The following is a 26,409-nucleotide window of genomic DNA, read 5'->3' as shown; positions in this document are numbered from 1 at the left end:
CATTAATTGAATCTATTCATTCATTTACTCACTCATACATTATAATTACATATATAAAAAATATATGAAATGCTTCCTGCAGTGGCAAGCCTTGAGGGATACATGACAGGGAATGAGGCATGTTTCTTACTGTTGAGGACCTCACAACCCAGTGAGTAAACCAAGGCAACCGCTGGAGAAAAAGCAGCTGAGGATGCAGAACCTGGAGTCCCAGGAGAGAGACCTTGCCTGGAGCCACAGACCTGGGGGGAGCGGGTAAAGCGATCTGGGCAGAAGGAAAACATGTAGGGTGGGAAGAAGGTTGGGTCAAAGTTGGAACTTCAGGAACCAAATACACTTGAGTACTGGATAAAGGGACAAGAGTCCATGAAGAGATAGGAAACAGAAGGCAGAAGGAAGCCTCCGCAGCACAGGAGCACGTCTGGGCTGAGTCCTGAGGGGCACTGAATTCTCTCCCTGGACTGGGAGGAAGGAGGCTTGGTGGTAGAGCTCTGCATCTGTGTGTGTGGTGGGGAGAATAGTGGGGCTGTTGGGAGGAGAATTTGTTCACAAGTAAACAAATGGGTAAATTATACAGGAATATGACTCTAGAAGCTGAGTGGTCTGGTGTTTAAGAGTATACACCATAAAATCAGATCTGGGTTTGTTTGAATCCTGATTCTGCTACACACCAACAACAATTTTTACTTTTAACCCTTCCTTCCTTCCTTTTCTCCCTCCCTCCTTCCTTTTTTAATTAATATGTTTGAATAAAATATTCATTGAATCAGGGGGTGTACTGAGCATTATGCAGACCTGCATACAAAACCTGGTAGCAGATCTGGCCTTTGGGGAACACTGATATACAAAAACATGTATTAAAATTTGTGCATGAGAACACAGCACAGCTGCTTCTGACAACGCCAGTGGGAGCTATGAAGGTGGGGCTGGTCTCTGGACAGCAGGGAGCTCTTGGTCCTTCAGCCTCAGGGGTGACCCCCCTTGAGAACGGTCTGCTCTGAAGAGGAGCCTTTTGAAGGCAGGACCCCTGTAGGCACCAAAATACCACAGATGATGCATCAAACCAAAATGGTGCTGGAAAAGAAGCAGAGAGGAAAAACATCCTCCTTTCCTTAATTTTTAAGGAACCATATACCAAGGCTTACCAAGGCTTAGAGCATGGTAAATACTCAATTAATGCTATATTATAATAATGATATTAATGAGATCATATTTAACTGTTCTTGAGATACAGACATCTATTCCCAGGGACAAAGGTGGTGTACAACTTTCAGATAGGACTTTTTTTTCTTTTTACAAAAGTAAGAGTACCTTGTGGATCTTCCCTTTAGTGTAGTATTGTGCTTCCTGCCATTCTAGTTCTCTTTGAATTTGTTGCTCTGTAGAAATGAACTGTGATAACAAACAAGACCCCTTCCCTGACAGTTGTTTTAAAAACAAATGAGCAAACAAAAAACTTCAACGTTATTAAAACACCAGCTCAAGAATTAAGATGTGTCTAATTTGGTATCTCTCTCCATACCAGCATGGTCCTTCCTATCTTATTGCCCATGAGTGACTGTCTGTTTTGCAGCAATTTTAACCTCGTGGATATTCAGGTAGTGGAGATGATGCATGATGGCTATAGATGCATGATGGCTATAGATGGCACTGATGAAATACAATCTTTTCTGTATTTTTCTGGTTCTCACGGGAAGTTCTGAGAGTGACAAGAGAATGGGATGGTCACTGAAGGCTGCAGTGGCTACTGAGGCTCTTGTAGTCAGAGGGCCAACAGCTTCCCACCACTCGTGGGACACCACTCGTGGGACACAGCTTCGACACCAGTCCCCACTCTTCCCTGAGGGGGTCTCACATGAAACTTTCCAGATTGCCTTGGGAAGCTTCTTTCTTTAGGTTTGAGGAGAGGGGCAGAGCTCCCACAGTCCCCCATGGAGTGGGGCAAGGGGGACAGCATAGCAACAGCTCTCTGCCAAGTTCCTCCCTCATCTCCAATGACCCCTGACCTGTGTATATTCTCAGTATGGGTGAAGGGGTAGTAAAAATCATGTGACTGGTTTTAGATCCCCTCCTTTGATCACTGAGCATCATGTTTGGAATGCGCTGTTGCTTCAGTACTCCATTCAGAACTTCCAATAACAATAACGATGATGCCCCAATTTGACTGCTTATCTTTAGCTACTGCCTTATATTGCTCCCTGATTTCTCTCCTCTCCTTCACTGCCAGAATCAGCCCAGAATTCTCTCCCTTTCCCTGTCCTAACTGGAGCCCGCTCACTCCTCCTTCAGGGTTCAGGCCCAGTGCTCCTTCCTCCACGCCTCTTTGGCCCCTCACTGCTAGAAAATCTCGGGGTGTCAAGGGGTCTTTGAGTGCTCACCGCAGGTTCAGGCTCGCATTTATTTATATGGTTGTTAGATCAATGTTTGCCTATTCATCACTGTAAGCTTCGCACATAATGGTGTTCAACAAATACTTATTGAATGAATGAATGGATGGGTGTCATTATCTACCACTGGACTGTGGTATCTGTTGAAACCCTTCCCCTCAGATTTTGAGAGATCCTCATAGTTGCTGAATATCTTTGCAAATCTTTATCTGTTGTCAGTGATTTTCAAAAAGTAAGAATATTTCTTTTCTAGCTTTGTTTTGGCATGTTTTGAGTGTCTACTACATCCTTGGGAATGCTTTGGGTATGTTCTGTACATTATTTCCTTGGTCCTTAGAGTAACCCTCTGTTGGCATTAATACTTGTCATTTACAGGAGAGGAATCTGACGCTCAGAGAAATCAAATGACTTGTCCAAGGCATCTAGGTAATAAATTGTGAATTTGAATTTGATCCTAGGTCTGTTTAACATCAAATTGGTTGTACTTTCTATAACCATACTTCTAATATCTAATATATCTATAGTTAGGCTGAAGTAATGTGCTCTGAATGGATAGAGGAGCAATCATAAAGAGTGAGCCATCATTAACACCCACATCAGAAACACAAGAAATAGGAAATACCCAGGAGAATACTGCTTTTTCATGCAAGCAACTCAGCAGTGAACTCCACATTTTTCTGTACTAGGCTGGTAAAGATTATTATTGGAAATATCTCAGAGCTTATTTCATTTTTCACATAGCATCACATGCTGATTCCAAGAAGGAGATGTACTCCAGTATATTTTTGCCATTGTACCTATAGATAACATGGTTCTTAGAACATGTATTTTTTGGTTTGTATACAGAACCCTTGAACAGATCATGCAAACCGTGTACCTGCTCTCCAGTAAAAAGCACACACTGATTTTGCTTATTTCAGAGTCTTAAAATGCTTTGAATCATATGGATCTCAAATTCAGTACTCCCAGTCCGATTGGAAAGTCTCAGTGTTCATTAGTTCGATACTGATTGAGCATCAAGCGGGGTTTAAGTTTGGTACTGAAGAAGTCTGTAAGAAAATAAAATACTTTATTTAAAAAAATCACAGAATATTAAAGTGAAAGGGTCCTTAGGTCTCATTGCACCCACCATTTCAAGCATTAGGTGGGTAGTTGAATTAAATGATCTTTAGGACTTTCACATAGTTATGCCCAGTTCTAAAGTTCCGTGAAAATACTAATAGCCTTAGTATAGCTGCATGTGTGTACGCTGTCTGTCCAGTGTGAACTCTGCTCACCTCCATGGTGTTTACTATGTTTACCATTGTTTGGACTAGGATGAGATTTCTGTTCCTAATGAGGGCACTCAGGATCCTCCACAATCCACAGCTCCTCACGTTGTCCTACAATTGCAGTGACGCATGCTGCTTTCCTGGGTTAAAATTAATGACTGTACTTTCTAGTGTTTCAAAATAAATCCTGAATTTAGCAGAAACTCTGGAAAATTAGGCTACTGCCTTGTTTTGACCAGAGTACGGATGTATCAGGCCTGCTAATGTGTGAATCTTCGCAGCTTTGACTCATCTCTTGACCTTGCAACTTCTTGGGTGAACTTTATCAAAACTCGTGGGTATGGAATGTCTACCAAAGTCAGGTGAAACAGGCCTCCCTTAAGCATGGAATTTGGTACAGATTTTATGTTTAGCTCACTTAATCCTCACATCCTCACAACAATCTTAAGAGACAGCTAGTGCCTTTTGACAAATGTAGAGCCTGTAACTTGAGAAGCTAAAAAACTTAACAGAAATCACACACCACCGAGTGGCAGAATCAGGAGTCAAGCTCAGGCTTTCTGGTCCAAAGCTCCTGCTCCATCACTTGGTTATGTTGCCAAGAAGTGCAGACATCCCCCCTTTGGAGCTTCAGGGCAATCTAGGCTACAAGGACCCACTGCATAGGTTCGGTTTAATTCATGGCTCTGCATTCAGCTTGCTGTGTGACCTTGGGCATGTTACTTAACCTTTCTGTGCCTGTTTCCTCTGCTGCAAAATGATGCAAAAGTATCCATTTTATAGAGTGGTTGTGAGGATTAAATAAGTTAATGTATATACTGCTAAGAATAGTACCAGGCACATAATAATTATTAACTATTAATTATTACCCACTTCTGAGCTACCACTCTTCTGTTGCACCAGGTCAGGTTTTCTAGCATGAGGACACTAGAGAAACATTTTGTTCTTTAATACCATCAACTTTCAAAGAGCTGTGGCCTAGTTAATCACAAAGCCTTTGTTTTTGAATGCAGGATTTTTGAATGCTTTCCTGGTGAATTTTATTTCTCACTTGTGTTTAGTTTGGGCAATAAAAAAAAGCATAGTTAGCTTGGTTTTCATTATTCTTACCGGCTGATGATAGGGTTGGTAACTGCCAGGCAGACCCAGGGCCAGCCTTTTATTTATTTTAACATCCAGTTTGAAAAACTGAGTGGCTACTTTTCAGCTTCTCATGTAGATGATCTGCCTTTATTCTAGGCCTACCAAATGGCCAGTCATCTCTTCTGGTCTGTGGACATTATGTTCCTGAGGACAAGGACTAAGTTAGCTTGTCTCTGTAGCTCCCCTGCCTGGACATTGCTGGCATGTGGTGGATAATCAAGGAATGTTTGTGGAATGAATGAATGAATGAATGAATGAACCCACATTCAGGGCACTGCAAACCTGGTTGTCCGGAGGAGGCATGAGCTGCTCTGTCCAGAGGGAGACAGGATCTGTGCCTGCTTAGTATTTGGCTTCCTCCCTCAAAGCAGAATTTTGACACTGAGAGACAGTCAATAGCCCTAGGCTCCCTGCTTCCTTGGCTTGGTACTGGCAAGGTAGGAAAGAAGCCTCGCGTATCAGTCTGGGGGATGTTCACCTCTTGCCCTCAGTGTGGATTTTTGCCAGGTGGGCTCTGGAGCTGTCTTTCCCAACCCTCTACCATGTATCTGGTGTCACTACCTGACCAGAACGGCTGGCTGCATTACGTTCTATCCTGTTACATCAGCATGAGTCAGTTTTTCTTGAAAAATGTTACTTTCCTTAAGCAAGTGCTAAGTGGCTTGGGTTCAGAAGGGCCCTGCACTGGATTAAGCTGCTGAGGTTACTGTCTTATTTATGTTACCTTCTTGTGGGTGACTATTTAGTTTAGGCTTTCTCTGAGGACGGAATGGCTAGATTGTTTGAAAGGAACATTCTGTTTCCCAAATAGGAATTCCACACACACAGCTTATCTCAGTGAGAACCATGTATTTATGATGATGTGAGCCCGTTTTCATACTATGTAGTTTTATGGGAATTCTCCATAATTCTAGAAGTAACTTAATGCTGGCCTTGTGCTTCTTTCCATGATACCCTATAGTCTCCTCTTTGAGTCTGGATGCTGGCAAGGGAAGCTCAAGCTGGTGGAACAAAATAGGGTGAAAGTCTGTAAGTAGGAGGAACGCCCCACCTAGATTTGGGAAAACTCAGAATATGTTTTGAGACTGGATGACGGAAGTTCCTAAACGACTAAAAATTGGATTCACTTAGATCATTTGGACTGCATTAACTTCTCTTGAGAATGCTAATCAATAGAAGTTTGGGGCCGCATTTCGGGGGGCTCAGGGCTCACATTGTTGGTCCACATGCACCAGATTAAGAACCTCTGATCTGTCAGATGCTTGTTTCATGGATGAAGAAACTGAGGGGAGTGGACGTGTTCAAAGTCAAATGGGCAGTATGTGTCAGAGCCAGAATTAGAATCCAATTCCTATGACTCCAAGGTCCTTTTCAGCAACCCCTGCCCTGGGAAGCCAGCACCCACCTCCGCCTCCCTGGGACTCCCTCACCACTAGCCGCTCTAAAGTGCCCTGGAATGCAGAGGTCAGAGAGAAACGGCCTACATCTGGTGCATGTTTTTTTCAGGAGCCCATCCCCTCAGTTCCATTCAGGATTAGGTTCTTCTTGGCTGGAGGAGGCCAAGCCTGTCCCAATCCCTCCTTCTTCATTAGTCAGCTCCTCAACCTCTCCCTTTCCCAGGACCCCGGTCCTCAGGGCCATTCACACCGATTCATGTGAGCAGCAGAGTCCAGCTGACTCCAGTGCTGGTCTCAGGCCCAGGCTGGGCCCATGCAGAGGCAGAAGAGGATTCAGCTGGATGAGGAGCAGGGATCTGAACACCGTGTGAACCAGAAAGATGGCTTGAGCCCATCCAAATACCGACAAACTGTGCCAAAGCACAACTGAGCAGCTACACCCAGGTCCAGCGATGGGATGGGAGCGAGGACTCCCCACCACACTGTCCCCAACTGAGTGTGACCCAGTCACCAGACCTGGGCTTAAATTCCAGATGTGCTGCTCGGGTACTTGTGAGCAGTGTCAGGCACTGGCTGGAGTACTGAAGCCAGAAAGATCAGTTCTTGGGGTGAAATAAGTGATGTCAAGCATGATGTTTTGGCCCCTGCTCAGCCCAGAGACCCAGAGAGGACAGGCCCAGGCCACAGCGAGGGCTGCCACCCTGCAGCCCCAGGCCAGAGGAGACTCACGGCTCTGCCCCTCGGGGTGAGATTTCTTACCCAACCAGCTTCCAGGCACAGAAACCAACCTAGGTGACAGGGCTTCCATTTTTTTTTTTTTTTTAATAATTATTTTTTATTGAAGGGTAGTTGACACACAGTATTACATTACATGAGTTTCAAGTGTACAACACAGTGGTAGAACATTTATATACATAATTCTAGGTTCCAGCTATCACCCTACCAGGCTGTTACAATATCTTGACTATATTCCTTATGCTATACATTACATCCCGGTTACTAATTTATTTTACCATTGGAAGTCTGTCCTTCTTTTTTTTTTTTTTTTTTTTGTGAGGGCATCTCTCATATTTATTGATCAAATGGTTGTTAACGACAATAAAATTCTGTATAGGGGAGTCAATGCTCAATGCACAATCATTATTCCACCCCAAGCCTAATTTTTGTCAGTCTCCAATCTTCTGAGGCATAACAAACAAGTTTTTACATGTAGAACAAATTCTTACATAATGAATAAGTTACATAGTGAACAGTACAAGGGCAGTCATCACAGAAACTTTCGGTTTTGCTCATGCATTATGAACTCTAAACAGTCAGTTCAAATATGAATACTCATTTGGTTTTTATACTTGATTTATATGTGGATACCACATTTCTCTCTTTATTATTATTATTTTTAATAAAATGCTGAAGTGGTAGGTAGATACAAGATAAAGGTAGAAAACATAGTTTAGTGTTGTAAGAGAGCAAATGTAGATGATCAGGTGTGTGCCTGTAGACTATGTGTTAATCCAAGCTAGACCAGGGCAATAAAACATCCACGTATGCAGAAGATTTCTCTCAGAACGGGGGGGTGAGGTTCTAAGCCTCACCTCTGTTGATCCCCAATTTCTCTCCTGATGGCCCCCCTGCGACTGTGCCTGTCTTAGGTTGTTCCTCCCTTGAGGAATCTTACCCGTCTCTGGCTAACCAGTCATCTTCCGGGGCCATACAGGGAAATGTGAAGTTGGTAAGTGAGAGAGAAGCCTTATTGTTTGAAAAAGTTAGCTTTTTACTTCTTTGCATATTTATGCAGGGCTTCCATTTTTTTAAGCAAGAGATGCCCCAATTTAAAAAAAGTTTTAGTTTTGGTTTTGTTTAAAAAATAAAGCTATCTAAAAGACTGCTCAGATGCAGATCAAACTTGTATTTTTCTGAAATTATGACTGCTTAAGGTATAAGTTTCAAATTTTTTTGGTAACGATCAAGATGTTTGAAATATAATAATGATGAAAGAATCTTAGTGCCGATTGTGCTGGATATTTTATGATAATCCTCCACAATTCAAGAGAAAGAGCTGTTAATCCTCACGAAAATGTGATTTTCACCAAGTCAGAGAAGGTAAATGACTTTCCAGATTAGAAAGTGGCAGAGCTGGGCTCAGGGCCTGTGGCTGTCAGATGAGACCGCTCTTTTCACAGCTCTTAAATGCTCCTCTGCCAGTCGCCCAGTATTTGCTGTAAATGCTTTTAGAAGAGAAAGGGTATAAATAAAAAATATTGCTTTAATATAGGATCAGAATTGTTAGAATGACATCATAACCCACAGTTTTTAATTATCTCATTTATTCTTTCCAACTAAGTCAGTTTATTACTACATTATAGGAGAGGAAAGTTCCAATTTATAGGAAGCTCAAGGTGACTTGCTTGAAGCTGCATTTACAGTGAGAGGCAGAAAGTAGACGTAGACCTCACCACCAGCTCATGGTTCTGTTTCTCTCTGCAAGACGTCAGCTTGTCCTTCCCTATGACAAGCACCATGGAGCAAATTGTAATATCTGGGCCCTGCCTAGGTCTATACCTTTTGCAACAAGACTGCTATCAAGAGGTGGGGTCTTTCTCCCCATCCACTGAGTCCAGCTCACTTTGGGACTTGCTTTGACCAATAGAACGTGAAGGAAGTGATGTGGAGCTTCCAAGTCCAGACCTCAGAGAGGCCTTTGCAGCTTCCACTTCTCCTCTCAGAACCCAACCACCACCAGAGAAGTCCAGGCTACCCTGCTGAAGAGTGGCCACACAGAGGAGAAATAGGCACCCAGCTAAAAGCTAACACCAAGGCTCCACACAGGTGAGTGAGACCTCCAGCTGAGCTGCCTCCACTAACACCACCTGGGGCCCAGAGGCACTGAACCTGCAGAGACTTGCCCAAAGTCCTGCCCTCCATGCACAGGCATGCAACCAAGTGCTTGTTATCTGAAGCATTACGGGACAGCGTGTGACACAGCAGTAGATAACACACACACACTGGCTTTGGCATTAGGAGACTGCAGAAGTGTATATAAGATATAAGTTCCTCCTTGAGAACTTGCAACTTTTCCAATATGCTAATTTTGTTCATATTATTAATATGCAAGGAATTATGGTCCTAGGACAGGCCAGCTGAAATGGAAATTGAGATACACTGGGGGCCGATGTTAATCCCTTTGCTTGGACTAATGGCCCAGCCCTCATCCTAACCTACACCCTAGCCCTTGCCCTAACCTTGGCCATAACCCAGTACCTCCCCTCCCGTGCCCTAGCCAACTGAGGTAATTTCTCATGACTGGTTGGACTCAGAGCAGACATGCAAAAACAAGATTATCTGGGCACTAATCTCTGGATGCTTTGTTAGGTGTCTGCAGTGTCAGGTGGGGAAAAAGCCCGGGCCTGGGGTTGGGGAGAGGGACATGCCAGATCCCCTTCTTATTGTTAACTCACCCTGTGTTCTTGGACACATCCTTCACCACACTGAGCCCTGGGTGCCTCCTTTGGATTAGATGTGTTCATCCATAAGTATAAGGCACAGAAGCCCAGCCCACCTAGCTCTCAAGACTTGTGATTCTGAAAGACTCCACCAAGCGTTTAGCCTCACCCGGGTGAGCTGGGCACCATAGGTTGTGGCAGCTCCCTAGTGGCAGCATCTTGACCAAGGAAAGCATGTCCTGAGTGGGAAGGAATAGTTTTCAAGCAGGATATTTGGGGAATTTTCATTTGGGAGAAATTGGAAGCACCTCAAAAATGTACGTGGAAAACTGCTGCAGCCCAGCCCAGCCTGGAGAGCAGCTCTCTGTACTGAGTTGAAATATGCTCTTCTTTCCCAGCCAATCACACAGCCAAGGAGGAGGCCCCTTGTTTTCTTCCTCAAAGGGAAATTCCTGGACACAAGACCCACCACTTCATTTCAGAATGCCATCATTACTCAGTAATTTTGGTCCTTGGACAGTTTATCCAATGATGGTGGATTATTGCTGCCTCCCACATGGCCTGAAATGGCTTCCCACTCGGGGCCCCCAGTGCTGCATTCTAGCCCAGGCCTGCCCTTGGGCGGGACATGGAAATCTGAGACCCTCAGGGGCTTACCTCCAGTTTTTCCAGGTTATAGTACACACTGTCACCTCCCTGTAGGCGCTGGTTACAATCTGGTAATGATGCTGAAGCCATCAGAATGAGTCTTATTTTCAAAAGAAGTGTTTGCAGTTGTTCGAAGATGTTATCAAACCTAACAGGATCCTCACACAGCTGTGATCATTTTCCTTTATGTCTTATTCAAGTTCCCTAGTTGCAAGGTAAGTCAATGTCCTATTACTTTGGGATCAGGAATGACAGTGTAAAACAGTCTGTGCTAGTCTCCCTGTGTTGTCAACAGTGGCTATGCGGGACCTTCTGGTGGAAAGGGGGGAATCAGAGTATGTTTCTTTCAGCTGATTCTTTTTTGCCCATGCTCTCTGGGTCTCTGGTTAAGAGCCGTGTTGGTCACACAGCCCTGGGTTTGGGTGAATCCTACACAAGGGCAGTTGGTGACTCGAATTGTTGCGGAAGCTTTGCCAGTGTGTGTGAGCTCAGCAGGGAGAGAGCTTCATAGACCCTGGAGTGTGGCACAGAAGGTCCTAGCCTTCCAGGAGCACTTGGTGCCGTTTTCTAAATGATCTGCACCTGCGTCCAAGTTTAGATGCTGAGCCTAGTTTACTGAGTTTAGGTGGGATACCAGGTGTTGCAATCACTCCATATCTACATCCCATTTATTCTGGCACATGACTCTATAGGAGAAGTGTAGATGGAGTTAATAACAGCCGTGTGAGGATCTGATGATGACAACTGTGCCCCTGTGTTTTACAGTTCTTCGGTTCTAAATCCATCCTTCATGGTCCAGCTTGTGATATTGGAACCTTTCTTCATTTCCAGCTGCCAGGGGGTGCTGGAGGGACCCCTGCAGGCATTTTTCCTGGTTCTGGTGAGTTATTTGGCTTGCCCCTAAGGTACGCAGTGGCCGTCAGCTGCAGGACACCCCCCGCACTTGCCTTTCTGGGTTGGCAGCATCCCTGCGGGTGGGTGGCCTCCCTGTCCTCGCTGCCCCGCAGCCTGTTGGCTGGCTCTGGTCAACAATTTCTCTGTTACCCACTGGTGGCAGTCACACCTTCACCAGTGAGGTCGTGGGGAAGGGTCTTCTCTTCCAAGAGAGTTTCTTCTTCTTTTCTGCAACATTGTGATTGATAAGATGTATGTTTTTGGTCATTCAGATGACCAGAACATAGTTCTCATTTATATTTGGTCTTTTCCTGGATTCCTGGGCTTGCAGGTTCCAAAACCCTTGACATTTCTTAAGAGATAAGAGCACTGGGAGCATCTTTTGTCATACTATTTGGCCATTTGTCCTCAATTCAATCGCTTCAGAGCCTTAAAGGTGAAATGGGTGTCCTGTTATTCATAACAAGTCCCTTTCTACCACAGCTGGGTTTATGTTAATGAAGTGCTGTGGATAAAATGAGAGTTCCTGTGGCCAGAATTCTCACCTGGCCCTGGTTGACTAGCTCACTGCACACCTAGGGCAATTTGACTTTATAAAAAGAGCTCTGCCCAGTGATCTGCACGCGACACGGTGGCAGGGCTGCAAGGCTGCAGGAGAGCAGAGCAGAGGCTGGAGTGGTGGCAGCGCCAAAGACAGAGGCCCAGAGGATGGCTATGAAGGCAGAGAGGCCCAGAGATGGCTGTGCGGGACGACTGTGCAGAGAGGCTCAGAGGACAGCTGTGTGGACAGGGGGGCCCAGAGGCAGAGACTGGCTTGGTGCATACAGACTTGCTCTGAGTGAACAGGATTTTAGTGACTGACCTGCCACCTGGAAATAAAGTTGGGTATAACCCTTTCACCCCAAAGAGCATTTTGCTGTCATTTTCTTTGGTCACACTGAATCCATAACAAACTTGCCTGGGGCTGAAACCCATTGTCAAGACAAGCGCCTTTTGGAAATCACCCAACGCTGGGGTGGCTGGTTGCCAGGGGAACTAACCTTGAGTAGAGGGTTGAAACTTTTTATGCCCCACCCCCTGATTTCCTGGGAGAGAAGAGAGATCGGAAGTTAAAGCAATCGCCATAGGCCAGTGAGTTAATCAATCATACAAGGTAATGAACACTCCATAAAACCCCGAAGGAAGGAGTTCAGAGAGCTTCCGGGTTGGTGAACACAGGGGCAGGGAGAGTGCTGCACCTGGAGTGGGCACGGATACTCTGGGCCCTGTTCCCATGCCCGTGCCCTGTACATTTCTAACTTGAAATAAAGAAGTATTAATTATTTACAGGGAACTAGCATCTAAAATAGAACCTTAAAGAACCCCTAGATCTGAACAAGAAAGGCTAAAGGGATTGAGACCCAATTCCAATGAGGGCTGGTGTTGGCAGTGGGGTGCAGACATTCCTTCCCACCTGTAAGCAGTTAACTCCAGGACACCAGCTAGGTGGTGCACAGTTCAACTCACCTCGGACACTATCTGGCGATAGCCTCAGATTCCATGCTGTACATGGCTGTTTCTGAGTTATAGCCTATCAGAATACATTGGTGATCTAGTAAGTAGAATGTTTCTCTGAGTTTTGGGAGCCTGTGGATAAAGTGAAGGTTCCTGTGGCCAGGATTCTCACCTGGCCCTGGTTGGCTCGCTCACTACACACATGTGGGCAATACGTCGTTGTTATTGACTCTATATAAAGAGCTCTGCCCAGTGCTCTGGGTGACAAGGTGGCATGGCTGCAAGGCTGCAGGATTGCAGAGCAGAGGCTGGAGTGGTGGCAATGTTGAGGACAGAGACTGAGATGGCTGCAGGTGCAGAGAAGCCCAGAGGCAGGGGCTGGCTTGCTGCATGCAGACTCACTTTGAGTGGATGAGATTCTGGTGATTGACCTGCCACCATGGAAATAAAGTTGGGAATAAACCCTTTCACCCCAAGAATGATCCATTGTCTTTCCTTGGTCTCACTGCATCCACAGTGAACTTGCCTGGGGCTGAAACCCATTGGCAAGACTGAGCCAGTCTAACAAATTAATCAAACCTGATGAGATTATGGGAACTTCCGATTTAAAGCTGGTCAGTCAGAAGCACAGGTGACCACCTGGACCTGTGACTGGCATATGACTGTGGGGAGAGGAGGCAGTCTTGCAGGACTGAGCTCTCAGCGCGTGGAATCTGAGGCTATCGCCAGATAGTGTCCGAGGTGAGTTGAACTGTGCACCACCTAGCTGGTGTCCTGGAGTTAACTGCTTACAGGTGGGGAGGAATGTCTGCACCCCACTGCCAACGCCAGCCCTTATTGGAATTGGGTCTCAATCCCTTTAGCCTTTCTTGTTCAGATCTAGGGGTTCTTTAAGGTTCTATTTTAGATGCTAGTTCCCTGTAAATAATTAATACTTCTTTATTTCAACCTTCTCTGTCCATATAGCCACATTGTCTGGTTTCTGTCTCCTGATGGGCTAGGGACTGCTACAGCCTCTTACCAAATCATCTGATTTAATCCTAACAATGTCTTTATGAGGTAGGTGATTCTCCTTAGTCCTTTTTCACAGGGGAGGAAGCTGAGGTCTGAGTGGTAGTTCACAGATTCCAGTCCGAGTTCCTGACTCCAGGCGCCTGGCTTATCATGCCTTCTTTCGTTCTTCCCACCCCTGCAGGGTCTCCATGGCAGCCATTGCATTAGCCACAGGGACATTCCAGCCTCTGCCAGGGGCTGTTGAATAAAAAGCCTCACCCTATGATTTCTGAGTCTTGTGTCTCTTACCCTCTTTTCATCCAGCCTCAAGTAAGAGGGACTGGCTGGCTCTTTCCACTAGTGAGAGATCCCTTGGTTCATGTGCACCAGAGGGGCATGCTGGGTGGAGCTGCGTAGACCCCATTTGGAGGAGGGGTAGTGTCTGGGGTCCACTGATGGTGCTTTTGGGGAAGGCCATGTTTCCCGGCTTTTCCTGGGGAGGGAGCCTAACTAAAAGGACATCTGGAAAGGACAAAAGATCTTGGTTAAACTCAATCTTTTGATGAAAGAAATGAATTTTTTTTCCCAAAAAGAAAGTCGGTTTTGGAGAAACAAGAGTGAGAGATTTATTTTCTCCCTAGAGAGACATTTGCAAGCTCATTGTCTTGGGTTTTCTGGAGAGCCTTGAAATATTGAAGGGCCAAAATCACAAAAATACTTTTTATCATTAATGTGAGACTGGAAAACATGCTGGGTTTGTCTTATGCACTGGATGGTCGGGGGACGGGGAGCAGGTGTTTCCTTCCCACCAGGAGGTCTCTGGCAACTGGACTCCTGGTGAGAATCCTGCCAGCAGACAAATGTGAGGCAGGGGTGAGGCGCCTCCCTGAGTGTGCTGCAAGGCCGGACTGGCTTTTCGGCGCTGGCACAGAGCAGACAAGAGGCCTAGCCTCAAATTCCTGCCTGTCGTCTACTGAGTGCATGATTCCAGAAGAATTACTTCATGTCCTCTGGTGCTGGCTTCCTCGTGTATGACAAGTGGTGGTAATACCAGCCTTTGAAAGTTGTAGGCAGTAAGCGGGAAGGTAAAGATGGTGGGTGGCATGTTGTGAGTGTTCAACCAGCATTAACTCCTTTCACTGGGGGTCTTCTTTGGGCTTATCTGAGGTTTGCCTTGATGAGTGGGGTTCAGTGTAGGATTTTGTGAGCTGCATTTCCAAATTTAAAAAGTATAAAGTGCATGCCTTTATGTCATCAAAATATGTTGGATGTAGCCATCAAACATGAAGCAAAGAGCACAAGCTTCAGTCACATGGCTTTCTGTCTGTATCCTGGCCCTACTACGCATCTTTTCTCAGTAAGGAGTAGCTATCATTTCTCCAAAAATCTCTTTGCCACTATCGAATCACTCCATGATTGTTAGGGACAGGCAAAAGTTATACCCAGGTTTCCCTCTGCTCAGTCTACAGGCTACTATGTTCATCTTTGCTCACTCACTTAGCAAATGTGTTAAACATTTGTTATGTTAATATTTTATATATTACACAATATTTTATACAATATTAATATATATATTTAAATGATGGTTTTGAATGCTTACTATGTGCCAAGCCCTATGTTAAGAATTTTACATTGATTACTTTCATTATTTAATCACCACCACCATTTTACTGAGGGTCTACTGTCTGCTGGGACTGTATCTGATGACTTATAAACATTGGCTCTGAATTCCAAGAAATATTTATGATAGCTCTCGTTTATTAAATACTTCTATGTACAGATGCTGTGCTAGGCCCTGTTCATATGTTGTAGTGAGACTGGACCACACTCCAACCACTTTCCTCCATTTTCCACTGTGTTTTAACTGTACTGGAATACTCCCCAATTCTTGAATCACACACATCTTATTCTTCTGACCTCAGGGCCTTTGCTCGTGCAGTTCCATATGCCCATGTGTTAACACAGCTACCTTCTTCACATCATGCAGACTTCAGCCCCACTGTCACTTTTCCAATGAACTTTTCTCTGACTGCATCTAGTACCTGCCACTCCCACAGCAAGTACTCAGCCCTGTCAACTTGTGTTTAAATGATATTTTTAGTCTGTTTTTTAAAAGCAGTGATTGCATTTGCAAAAAGCAAAGGTTTTCAAAGAGGATCTATTAGCAGTTTGCATCCCTAACACATAAAACTGAGAATATCCTTAAAAAGCATTCTGCAAAAGCATGAAAAACTCTAATCAATTTCCAGGGAACATCTTAAAAGAATGTGATTTTGATTCAATTCCTGTTGGAGATATAGTGTTGTCAAACAAATACAATTATCAAACAAATGTAATAGGATGGTTAACTTAGATCACTAACTGCAGATCCTCAGACTATATTCTTTCTCAGATCCTGCCAGTCCATAGTTAACACATGATTGCCCTAGCCACCCTGCACAATGAGCAGACAGGGTGATTGATCACCGTGGATCCCTGTGGCATAATCTCCTAAATATGCATGTAGCTATGTTTACTGGGGTTTGACTGTGTCAGATACTGTGTCAAGTGCTGCCCATATATTGTCTGATTTAATTCTCCTCGCACTTCTAAGAGGTATCTGGTTTTAGCTCCATTTTATAGATTAGAAAACAGGGAAAACAACTTGCTCATCAGGGTCACACAAATAATTAGATTGATGGGCATCTGATTCAAGTTTTAAGCTCCTAACCATGTTGGAACACTGCCTATCTCAGGGCCTCTGGGGGGCTGAAGGCCTGTCTTCTAAGTAGAAGGTGAGATTACTTTCAGAAGAGAAATATCTAAGAAAGAGTCATGGAATTACCTGCAGCTCCCATTAGAACTAGAAGCTGAGCAAAGCAAAGGTCCAACGTAACCTGGAGCATCTGTCCAGTCTTCCAAAGCCCTGCATTCATATGGATTTGGAGCACACTGTGGATGGAATTTTGATTTAGCACTTTCACAGCAACTTTGTGAAATTCACATTAATTAATTAATTAAGGTCTGTTCCACTCTTCAGAAACTTTGACCTTCAAATCGTTTTCCTGACCACATTTGTCATCCAATAAACTATGTTCCTCTCTTCAGCGATGAGAGGAATGTCCGGCTTTCTGTGTTGGGGAGCTGGAAGCCACATATTTACCAAGTATATGGATTTGGTGATACAATGCAGATGTAGTTCAAATGTTTTTTGGGAGAATTTGGTCTAATGTCTAAAAAATTAGATCAAAGCACACGTACACTCACACATATGTTGGCTTTATTCCTCAGTCTCTAAAGCCTTCTTCCATTGATTGACTTAGTCTAGTGTGTTCCAAAAAAGGGTTTTTTTCTTAAGAAGGATTATGTCTTTAATTCCACATCTGTGCTCTTAAACAACTACTGTGTGGAGGAGTGGTTAGTTCATATTTGTTGATGTTGTAATGGAAAGGATCACCTAATCTAGTGTGACTCAAACTTGTCTGATCCTAAGAATGGTCTACATATTCTTGGGCCTGAGTCAGAACTTTGGAGGCAGAATCTTCAGGGAAAGTGCCTGGTAATCTGTATTTTGAACATGCCAAGTGATTTGTATCATTACACAGACTGGGGATCACAGAACTGATCTTCATTATTATAAAGAGTATGTAAGTCTCTTCAACAGCATCACAATGATTTTGGGTTTTAGCTCTTTGGTTTTAAGAAACAGAGATCCACTGCTTTTAATCCATGGGAAGGATGATTTTTATTAAGGACACAGAGCATTCTTTCAGGAATCCAGTAAGCAGTGAAGCATAGCCAGGCCTCATGGAACGGTGGGCCTGTGGTCTTTCATTTGTGAGGGTCTTCCGTTTCTCTTTGTTTCAAGCTCATTTTCCTCTTTCTACTCGAGGTTTCCCATGAGTTCAGCTTGTCCGTGGTCCACAATAGCCCCTTGGCCCTGAGGTACCTCACCCTCGGCTCCTTCCCCAAAGACCACTGAGGGCCTTAGGTTCTCAATTCATTATTTCTAAGAGATCACGCATAGGCTCAGCTCAGAGTTCTGAGCAGGGTTATTGGAGACAACACATGGATATATTTAAAACCAACACTCCAGATATGGTTGGGGAAGGGCAAGTGCAGTAATTTTATTATTTGATTATCATGATATTGAAAATGTGTCTCTGGGTTGTAGATAACATTTGTTGAAAAACCTCATGGTTGTATTTTTGGACAATACAGGGATGCAGATGACTGAACAACAGCAAATGATGGGAACAACGTGAGAAAATTTTGAATAGCATCAAGATTTTGTGTAGTCGGAGTTTTCACTCCATTTGGACTTTAGCTTTGGGGGTTCAAATGGCCCAGATGCACTTGGTGGTTTTGAAAAGGATCAGAGTAGAGGCAGTGGTTGAGGTGACATCTGCTTTTTGTGATGTTCTGTTTCATTTAGAGTGGATCAGGTGGCTTCCCAGTTCTTAGAAAGCAAGCTAGATAAGAATCAAGCTATCTTTTTTGGTTCAAGTTTTCCAGTCTAGGTGAGCTGCTGTCCCAAGGATGAACTCAGTGTGAACTGACTCCTTTTGAATCAGTCCAGCTGTTTTCTTGGGTCTTGTACTTACATAATATGGCTGTCTGTTGACTCTCTCATTTAGCAAAAGTTTAAATCAAAATAAAATTCCCTTCTGTCTGATCTCAGACTTACTGTTGTTCTGGGAAATGTCACAGAAGCAAAGGCAATGTTATTTCACTAAAAATAGTTGTCAGAAACTACGAGTCATGTCACAAACTTCTGGAGGTTTTGGCTTTAAAAGCCCACGTGATGTCTGGTGACAAGTTCACTGGAGGCGCAAATGATAAAAAGTTGTTTGGAACTGTAAAGATATGACTTTCTATATGATCTAGTCCACATATTAATTACCCTTTGCTTTTCTGCCCTTTTTATTTTGACTGTCCTCATAATTCTGGGCAGCAAAGGCTTGAACAGGAGGCCAATCTCAAGTCAGATTTGCATCTAGTTGAAATGTTGCTGGATGTTGAAGTTAAAACTTGTTGTAATGAATTTTTGGATTATTTAGGCTGAGGTTTTAAATTACAGAGGTCTGTTTTTCAGTGTGAACCTTTGAATCTGGATGTTGTTTCATTCACTCTGGTATATTTGTGGACCTTGCTCACTGCTTATTATTGTGAAGGCTTAGAAAGAAGCCCAAGGCAAGCTGTGAGTCTCTAGTTGGAGGGTAAGCGTCCAGAGGGCACAAGCTATCACACATGAAATGGTGCATTTCCTAATGCTAAGGGCTGTCAATTCTTAAAGAGGAAAAATTCTGTAATGGATGAGTCTTTGAAACAGATTTGTTTTGTCAGGCTTTGTGTGGGGTGATGTGGCTATGAAGAAGGTTTACATTCTATCATTTTTATGTTACCTATATTTGGAAGATTTTTTTCAATCAGATTATGAAATATACTTTAAATTTACAATATTGTTTTTTTAAAAAATACTTAAAAAAACTTCTCTCTACCAAGGTTTCTTAAGGTATAATGGATGAGGAAAGGATCAAACATTTTCTTAGGAGCTTGGGTTTTGCATGACAGCCATCTCGGATGGACGTGAAGTTCTAAATGGCACCTTTCTTTGAAGATTGGTTGGCAGACATATTATTGCTGGCAAAATGGTCCATTTCAGACTCTCAGCTTAGGGTGTGAAAGCCCATTTTGAATTGCTTATTCGTTCTTCCTGTAAGGGTTGGCATCTCAGTGTGCTACTCGGCACCCAGTTAGTTGGGAAGATTTTATTGGCCGTTTCTTGAAGAGAGTTGTTTTTTTGGGTGTGTGTGTGAAAAGGCAAAATCAAATTAATTTTTTCTTTTTATCTTCTTTTTTTTTTTATTTGACAGAGAGTAGATTCACAGCCCAAAGCCCTTTGACCTTCTTGGGCTTGGCGTCTCTTCTTAAAGCCTGCTTGACCTATTTGTCTCTGTATTTATATCGTCATGACACCTTGGCTTCTTTCTTTCAAACATGTGATGCTTTCACTCAGACTTGGCCACTGGCCCCTGCAGGGCTCAAGTGTCCAGAGGCTGAATAAGAGATGTGTTAGGGAGTTGAAAGGGAAAGGCTCCCTCAGACCAGGCTTCTTCCTGGACAGTATTACATATTGCTTTCCTTTTCTTCTCACTCTTCTTGCTGGCCAAATGGGCATCGTGAACTTCCCTGGGGGACCAGCATGATTACATGACACATGGTTGTATTCCTAAATTGGGCACGACTACAGGATACATAGGACTCTGTGAGTTGGATGCATCTGAGAAGCCAGGCTTCCTTTGTAAATTCTAGTTTGGAGAATGGAGTATGGGGAAGGATAACGGGAGGTACCTCCAGGATGTCATTCATTCACTGAATGCACATTTACTGAGTACCCACCACTGGCCAGCCACGAGGGATTCAGAATTAAAGCATAGTTCTGTTGGTGGTATGGCGTAACAGAAAGACCTTAGGATTTGGAGTTGGAGACTTGGTTTGAGTCTTGGCTCTGCCACCTGTATCTGTAAGTCTGTTTTGCTTTGTTTGTTTTGTTTTTTAGATTCTACATTTAAGTGAAATCATTTAACCTATCTGACTTATTTCACTTAGTATGATACCCTCTACATCCATCCAGGTGGTTGCATCTGGCAAGATTTCATTCTTTTTTATGGCTGAGTAATATTTCTTCATCCACTCATCTATTGATGTACACTGAGGTTGCCTCCATATCTTGGCTATTATAAATAATGCTGCAATGCACACAGAGGTGCATATATCTCTTCAAGCTGGTGTTTTTATTTTCTTCAGATAAATACTCAAAAGTGGAGTTGCTGGATTCTATGGTGGTTCTATTTTTAATGTTTTCAAAATACTCCATACTGTTTTCCATAGTGGCTACACCTATTTACATTCCATGGGGAGAAACTATTGAGGATATTGCTGGAAGATAGATTGGTAGCAGGTTGTGAAGGCCCTTCAATGCCTTGTGAGGGAGTTTGGACCTCCCTCAGTCTACTTCCAGGGGTGCTCCCCCTACTCAGTTTTTAATAAAATTGGTCAGATGATCAGATTTGCATTTTTTATGCTCTTGGCAGCAACACCGAGGTGTAGTGAAGAGACTGGACCTGGAGGGCCACAGTGAAGACAGGAGGCTTTCTCCTAGCCTAGGTGAGATATGAGGCTCTGTTGCTTTTCATGTCTATTTCAATAAAGCAACACTGATGGCTTCTGCTGTAAGGCAAGTTCAGTGCACATGTGCGGATGAATCGTGGAAGACTGTCCTAGGGAATAAATGACTTACTGGTTGTCCTGTAGTGACTGAGAAGTCCCGGGGGAAGCAGGCAGATGAGAGGCCCTGAGGTCTCTGGTGTCAGGCTTTAAAGGCCTCAGTGATGAGGGCCCAGCCACCTTTCTAAAATGCTAGCACCTTGGGACAGTCCCTTGACTCAGATACTATGATACTCAGTTTTCTTCATGTGAGCCTTTGAACCTCTTTGAAGTGGACTTTCCCCACGCCAAAGCCAGAATATTAGTCCTTGTTTATGTGCTGTTGTCAATATACTCCATGGAATCTCTTCTTGGCAAAAATCTTAGTTGCACACCTGACTGGAAGCCACTGTTGTTACATTTGTTGGACACAGCTGGTATTCTATCAAGCCCAGAGAATAAAAGTAGTGATAACTGTGATGCCAGTTAGGGCTAAATAATAGGTAAATGGAATTATTCTATGTAAAGCTATAGGAAACTACCATTGTGATACGATGGTAAAGTGGGTTTTTGTTGCAGGGTCATGCACAGGCTGAATGGTGTCGCTAGGATAAGTGAAAGGTTCTGTAGTGGTAACTAGATGGGAAAAGGAACGAAGTAAATATCCCTTACAAAGGTATCATAGGTTTAATTTTATGTGAAGAAAAGGCTGAATTAGCAGAATCTGGGCTATCAGGAAACATTCCCATCTTAAACTTAAACCAGTGAGGTAATTGCTGTAAGGAAAATGTGTCTGATCTACAATGAAGGCATAAAGGAAGGAGTTATCATTCAGAGTTTGGAATGTGGCAGGAGTCAGGGTAGGCTTCATTGAGGAGGTGACATTTGGGGTGGATTGGGTAGGAGGGTTAGGTCAGTAGAGGGTGGGAAAATATTTCACGTGTTTGCAATTTCAGTCTGCAAATTTGTATGTATGAGGTTAGGTAGGGGTGCAGATTCATTCATTTGCATGTGGTTATCTAGTTATCCAGCACCATTTGTTAAAGATTATTCTTTTCCTTTTATTGTCTTGGCCCTTTTGTTTAAAATCAATTGAACATACGTGTAAGGGTTTACAATTCTTAATTCTATTACATTGATTTATACCTCTATCCTTATGTCAGTACCACATTGTTTTGATTTCTGTAGCTTTGTAGTAAATTGTGAAATTGGGAAGTGTGAGTCTATCAACTTTGTTATTCTTTTTCAAGATTGTTGTAGCTATCCTGGGTTCCTTGTATTTCTGTATGAATTTTAGATTCAGCTTATGAAGTTCCGTAAAAAAGCCAGCTGGGATTTTGGTAAGGATTACACTGAATCTGTAGATCAATTTGGGAAGTATTGCCATCTTATCAATATTAACTTCCATTGCATGAACATAGGGTGACTTTCCATTTATTTTTAGCTTCTTTAGTATCTGTCAGCAGTGTGTTGTAGTTTCCAGTATATAAATTTTGTACTTATATTGTTAAATTTATTCTTAAGAATTTTACTCTTTTTGATGCTAATTATAAATGGAAGTTACTTAATTTTATTTTAGTTTTTCATTTCTAATATATAGAAATACAACTGATTTTGTATATTGATCTTGTATCCAACAGTCTTGCTAAATTCATTTATTATAATAGCTTTTTAGTGAGTTCCTTGGTATGTTCTATATCCAAGATAATGTCATCTGAGAATGGAGATAGATTTACTTCTTCCTTTCCTGCCTGGATGAATTTTGTTTTCCTTGAGTAATTGACTTGGTTAGAACTTGCAGTGTAAGGTTGAGTAGAAGTGGTGAGAGTGAATATCCTTGCCTTGTTCCTTATCACACAGGGAAAACATTTTATAAGTCTTTTATTAAGTATGATGTTAGCTGTAGGTTTTTATAGCAGTCCTTTTTCATGTTGTGGAAGTTTCTTTCCATTCCTAGTTTGTTGGGATTTGTTTTTTTCTTTTTTAATATGATAGAGTGTTGGATTTTTATCAAATGCTTTTTTGATGTGTCTATTGAAATGATCATGTGGTTTTTGTTTTTTATTCTGTTGATGTGATATATTACATAAATTGATTTTGAGATGTTAAACTGACCTTGCGTACCTGGGATAATTCCCATTTGGTTGTGATGTATAATCTTTTTAAAATTTATTGTAGGATTCAGTTTGTTAGTCTTTTTTTTTTTTAGGAGTTTTGCATCTATAGTCATAAGGATATTGGTATGCAGTTTTCTTTTGTTTGTGTTGTCTTTCTCTTGCTTTGGTATCAGGCTAATACTGGCTTCATAGAATTAGTTGGAAAATGTTCCCTTTGATTATATATTCTGGAAGGGTTTTTCAGTGATTGGTGTTGATTCTTTAAATGTTTGGCAGAATTCATTGGTGAAGCCATCTGAACCTGCACTTTTCCTTGTGGGAAGTTTTGTATTTACTAATTCAGCCATTTTACTTGTTACAAGTCTATTCTGATTTTCTATTTCTTAAGTTGGTTTAGACAACTTTGAAATGATCATGTGGTTTTTGTTTTTTATTCTGTTGATGTGATATATTACATAAATTGATTTTCAGATGTTAAACCAACCTTGCATACCTGGGATCTTTCTAGAAATTTCTAGAGTTGGTCTTTCTAGAAATTTGTCCATTTAATCTGTTACCTAATTCATTGGCACTAAAGTTTTTCATAGTATTCCCTTATAACACTTTTTATTTCTGTAAGATTAATAGTGATGTCCCATTCTTGCTTTTAGTAATTTGAGTCATTCTTTTTTTCCAGGTCAGTCTAGCTAAGAGTTTGTCAATTTTGTTGGTCTTTTCAAAGAACCAACTTTTGATTTTATTAATTTTCTGTATTGTTTATTATTCTTTATTCAATTCATTTCCATTGAAATCTTTATTATTTCCTTCCTTCCACTTGCTTTGAGTTTAATTTGTCCTCTTTTTCCCTTAGTTTCCTAAGTTGGAAGATTAGATAATCATTTGAGATTTTTTAAAAAACATATCAGCAGTTAAAGCTATTAATTTCCTTCTATGTGCTGCTTTAACTGCATCCCCTAAATTTTATTATGTTGTATTTTTAGTTTCATTCATCTCAAGTACTTTCTAATTTCCTTTGTGATTTTTTTCTTTGACCTATTGTTTTTTAGGAGTATATTAAATTTCCATGTAATTCCCCAAATTTCTTTGTCACTGATTCTTAATTCTCTGTGATTAAAGAACATAATTTACATGATTTCAGTTTTTTTTTTTAGTTTTTTGAGGCTTGTTTTATAGCCTAGCATATCACCTATTTCTGTAAAATATTCCATCTACACTTCAAGAGAACATATATTTTTCTGTTGAGTGAAATGTTCTATAGGTGCATTTAGGTCTACTTCATTTGTAGTGTTATTATCTTCTCTATCTCTTTTGGATTTCTGCTCAGCTTTTCTATTCATTATTGAAAGTCCTTAACAATTATTGAGTTTTCTGTATCTCCCTCCAATTCTGTCAGTTTTTGTTTCAAATATTTTGGGATTCTGTTAATCCCAAAGGGGTGAGGGGGTGAGGATCAACTGAAAAGCAGCATGAGAGAATTGTATGAGATATTATAAATGTTTTGTATCTTGTTTTATGGGGTGGACCAACTTCTGTATATAATTGTCAACAGTCAGTGAACTGAGCACTAATCTCTGCATATTTTTGTATGTAAATTTATGTCAAATTTAAGAATTATTATAAAGGAAATATAAAAGTAAAAGGATGAAAACCAGCTATATTATGCAAACAGCAACCATAGGAGAGTTGGTCTTCCCAATATTAGATAAAATAGACTATAAAACAAAAATTTACTGTTAGGCAGAAACATAGACGTGAGTGGGATGGAAAGAGTGGAGCCCACCAAAATTGACTCAGGGAGTTAATCAGAGACCAGAAATCACTCGAGAGTTAATCAGATGAAGCCACAATGACCAACAGTGACTCAGGAAATGTCCAGAGTCTCCCCAGATAAGAAACATCAAAGGGCAGACTCAGCCCAGCCCATGTCCTCATTTTACCACTCAGATCAGGCATAGCGGGCCAAGAACTGTCAGTCAAGGACTTCTCTTCTATGACAAAAATGTCATAAAAGCTGCCTCAGAGTAGGCAGCTGGGGCCTGTCAGATGTTAGGTCTGGGCCTGCTCTGTTCTACAATGTAATAAACATTCTTGCTTGCTCTCTTGACTTTGGTTTCACTCTGACTTTCCTGTGTCTCCGAACTGAACTCCTTCTTATCATTACCAGAAGTAAAGGGAGACATTTAAAGATGTTTACAGGCTATTTTCTCAGTAAGATATAAAAATTATAAACATACGTGTGCCTATAATTTCTGCTTTTGATCACAGTAGGTTTTATTTTTGCTTGTAGTTTTTACAAATAAATGAAACCATGCCAGGACATATTCTTTTGTGTCTGACTACTTTCACATAATGTTTCTAACATTCATCCATGTGGTTGCATGTATCAGTAGTTTATTCCTTTTTTATTGCTGAGCAATATACCATAATTATTAACCTAGTACAGTTCAAGATCCACTCTCTCTAGGGGAGCTATTCATAGCTCCCTTTGCAGATGAGGAAATTGAAGAAACTTTAAAAGCATTAGTTATTTCCTTTCTGCCTTTGATCTAACACATGAGGGCAGCTCTCAGAGATTAGAGAATGATGGATGATACAGGGATCTTGGGGTGTCCATGTTATCCCCAAATCCTATGCCCCTCCCCCACAGGTTTGCCTCTTCTTAGCTACACACCTGGTCCCAGGTATACTATAAAAAAATAAACTGGATCAAGAGTTTATTGCATCTTCTACCACTGTCTAGTTAAATGAAGTTCACCCCTTTTCTGGGTCTTTTCCCCCTCTGTACAGCGAGGAGCTTGACTTGGTCATCTCCAGGGTGCCTTCCATCTCTGAATCACTATTCAGTTGCTAGTCAATGACATTTAAGTTTGAAATCACTTATGAACCACTTTTTTAGTAAAAACAAATTGAACTAGACTTCTTTGCAAGAGTAACCATCCTCAAAAGAGAAGAACCACACGAAGTGGAGAAGTGGTCTCTGAATCCTCGTTTTTCTCATTGCATGCTCATGATGGGCACCTAGTACTTAAGGAAAATCAGATAGTTTTCCAAAGGTCCCTCCACTTGAGGGGCAAGGAGTAGTCTGTCAGGAACCTGAGGAATCAAATGACTTGATAAGGAATTTGCTCTGGCTTTGTATGTTTGGAAATTATAAGGTTTTGAAGAGTTTAAAATAGAAATGGATAAGATTTGAGAATATAATTATGTAAGAAGTAGTAGGAAAGCATTGGCTATGATTTGATGGGATCCGGATTCTAGGCTGGTGCTTCCATGTACAAGATTTTTGTCCTTGGCTTAATTCCTTACCCACAATTTCATCTGTGCAAAAAGAGAGGGGTTGATCTCTAAGAGAAGCAAAGAGGTGCACCGCCCAATCCAAGAGCAGCGTCTGGCAAAGCAACCCCAGTGACCAAGAACATAGAACTGGTTAAAAGCAC

The sequence above is a fragment of the Manis pentadactyla genome, chromosome 11 (genome assembly GCF_030020395.1).
Source record: "Manis pentadactyla isolate mManPen7 chromosome 11, mManPen7.hap1, whole genome shotgun sequence".
NCBI classification, from domain to species: Eukaryota; Metazoa; Chordata; class Mammalia; order Pholidota; family Manidae; genus Manis; species Manis pentadactyla.
Note: the sequence above shows the minus strand (reverse complement) of the source record.